Genomic DNA, 3,342 nt, shown 5'->3' on the forward strand with positions numbered 1-3,342 from the left:
AACAAATGATGCTCTGAGGAATGCGCCGCCAAAATGAGGAGTCCAAACAGCTGATAAAACGCCGTGGATAATCCACCGCCATGATGATTCTAAAGCCTGTGAATCAAGTCCATCACGATACATTAAAAACGTTGTCGGGAAGCAAAAGCCCATCATATCGGAAGCAACTCTTCCTCTGTGATGGCTGATTATTAAAGTAACATTTACGATATAGTGCAATTTGCTTCGACGAGTATGTTATTTGCAAAGGATCTATATACACATATGATGAATCAAAAGGCCAAACCCAAAATATGACATGCCAGCGTGAAACAAATCATTTATAAAGGTTTTCATGTGGCGCATATCCGTATTGATCTAATATCCACTGTCAAACCATCCCATGGTCTGGGGAGCCCTTTCTCCTTTGAGTTTTAGGAGTATTTGGTTCATGTGACTGGATTTGAAGTGAGAGATAACAGGATCTTTCTAATTATAGCACGCATATGGATTATGAATTGTTTTATGGTTCGCAGAATGCTGCTTTGTCTTCTGACAGTAACTGGGGCCGACGCTGTAACAGCACGAAGGCTGACTTCATTCTGACGCACTCATTCACATCCATTGCTGAGCTAGCCCAAGGTTTTTTTTTTTGTTAACTCCATTAAGTGCATGAATCTTTAGACTGCACAAAACTAAAATGTACCAATTTAGTGAAATGTTTGATTGGTATAATCACTGTTTTAATGACTACTTCACAGCACTTCTGCATTGTAAAGAGGCTGAAAACACAACAATAATTTGTCTTCTTTCTAGCTATTTACAGATAGAACTGAGAAGAAAAAACGCTCAGCCTAACGGGGAGTGGTAAGAAGCAACATTCCTTTCACATTTCTCTAACCCCCAGTAGTACGGTGACTCAAGCACAAGCCAAACCCTAAGATAGACACACATCAACTGGTTATCAACTAAGAAACAGCACAACACGGAGTAGAAGCCAACACGTGCACTGTTGGAGGTTAATGGAGCCGCTGGTATATATGTTCCATCCATACACCCTCTCTGGGCCTCTAAGGCTGACAGTCGATCGCAGGAGGTTTAGGGGACACCAAAATGTAAGCTGACTAAAGAGCCTGTTTTTCTGAAGACCGGTTATATGTCTAAAGGAATCCTACGCTTTCCAGCACATCCTTACACTTACTTGAACGTTTATGGCGCACTCACCTGAGCGAGTCGTGGCTTAGACACAGCTGGCCTGCGCGGTCAGCCTGAAAAGAATTCACTTTATGCTGGTCTATTTATATATCGAATTATTAACTCAGAGCCACATTCACCTCTGGATGCAGAAGACAGCCAATGACACCTGACTCCAGGGAGAAAACAAAGCCTCCAGAGGCCATCTGAATGACATTTCAATTTCAGAACTGCAGACTAAAGTAAAGCAGAGAGGAATGAAAGAAAGAGAAAATCGCACATGGACTTTTACGACAGTCTTGCAAATTCTTATGAATCCTCTCACCCACTCTTTATCACACACACAGTTGGAGCCATAGCTGCCGCCATGGTAACTGGTAAACAAATGCTCTAAATCATCAGCTAGGCAAGATTGAATGTCAGGCCTCATATTTACACCAGGGCCACACTTTGTTCCTACTACCCTGATTTAAGTCCCAATTAGCGCGCGCTTTGCCTGGCAAGGCCCCAGACGCGGCGCCCCTCCGCCTCTGCCACAGGCGCCCCGGCAAGGCACTAGGGAGAGCAGCAGAGCCCGGGAGGCTCCAAACACTGGGGGATGAGCAGATGTAGGCCTGAGCGTAAGTTCACTTAAACACCTTTAACTGAACCCTGACCTAGAGACAGAGCTGAGCCCAAGTGCGCCAAGTAAGTCTTAACACAGGGGTTTTCTGCTGGTTGAATGCAGTTTCATATTTTATGTTAATTGCCTGGGGAAAACAAATAAAACTTTCAACTCATTTGCAAAGCTGATTATTCCCATTTAGCTACAGCTGACCAAAAGTTTCATAGTGACATTTACGTTTTTTTTAGTAAAGTGTTGGTTGTTGTCTATATGTCTCTGCTAGTTCCCTGTAGAACTGAGAATAAATACCACAACGAATTAGTGTTTACTCCACCCAGTAAAATGAAGGAAACAGAAACTACTTCTAACTTCGCCATTCTGAACCCAGAGATCTTATATATCTTTAAAATATAACCAAGATGAATCCTGATGGCACCGAGAGGTCAGGTCTGTCCCACTGACTGCCCAGTAACAACAGACGCAGTGTTTGCAATTGTATTGTTTAAAAGCACTCGTATGTGCCAAAAGTAGACCTGACTTGGCAAGCCATTTCAGCCTCACCACTTCAATCCTGCAAGAAGCCAAGATCATCCATCCTCCTGCAGGCACTCGAGAATCCAGTCACATTATTTCGTGTTTCAGACTCATGTGCCGTCTTTCCAAGATCTCTTCTGTCACCCTCACAACCACTACCACAGGGGTGACACTTCTGTTAAGGTGGATAGAAACGCCTGCAGGAATGTAAAGGCGTGATGGCATGACTGCAGTGGTTCAGAGATCATAAACCTTGATAACCTCTGGTCCCCGAACATGAAACAAAGGAGGATTAATTTAAACAGATTAATTTACATTAAATACAAGCAGCATTTATGCAAATAGATTAAGAGCCAGGGTGTGTGATCCTCTACTAATATCAGGAAGAAACATGCAGCCTAGACATGACTAGTATAAGCCGCCTTCCGCTATTGCAAATTAGATGTAAACATCTTTAATTGAAAATATGCATTTTCCTATACACACATGATTGTCAAAGCAGAACTTCTACCGTACATCCTCACGAGCTGGGCTAGGCGATGATACCTTACAAATTCATATTTAACTGGCATCTCGAAAATACATACTATTTAGCAAAGTCTTATTAATTCATGAGATCAGATACATTTGTACAAATTAGACAATTTGTAAATACGTATGAAACGGTGTAGGTCCAGGTTGCTTCAGAGTGATTCAGTTCGTTGTCTGTTAATCCAAACCGTACCACATTACCTCATTATAACTTCTTTGCACTGGCGAATGAGGTTAATCTATCCTTCATGCTACACTTCAACAAATGTATGGTCACTGCAGGCCCAAGATAAAGACAGAGGGACCTAGCCTGAACTATGAATGACCCACTGCATCAAGACAATTATGCCATCTCTCATTCAAAACAATACTTAGCCATATGGTAAAATGCACTTATTTTGCCTACAGAATGAATGAAATTATTTATTTTGTGTATTTTATTTGTAATTTGTTTAGTTTTTTGTATTGATGATTTGTCTTGGTCAACTGGATATTTGTCT

At 41.7% G+C, this 3,342-nt stretch overlaps 1 pseudogene; it reads left to right on the plus strand.

Annotated features, from left to right (window-relative positions):
* The first annotated feature begins 2,196 nt into the window (after nt 1-2,196).
* LOC122360795 overlaps nt 2,197-3,342 on the plus strand; it is an 8,321-nt pseudogene continuing 7,175 nt past the window's right edge.

Source organism: Puntigrus tetrazona, chromosome 16 (assembly GCF_018831695.1).
Source record: "Puntigrus tetrazona isolate hp1 chromosome 16, ASM1883169v1, whole genome shotgun sequence".
In the NCBI taxonomy this organism is placed as follows: Eukaryota; Metazoa; Chordata; class Actinopteri; order Cypriniformes; family Cyprinidae; genus Puntigrus; species Puntigrus tetrazona.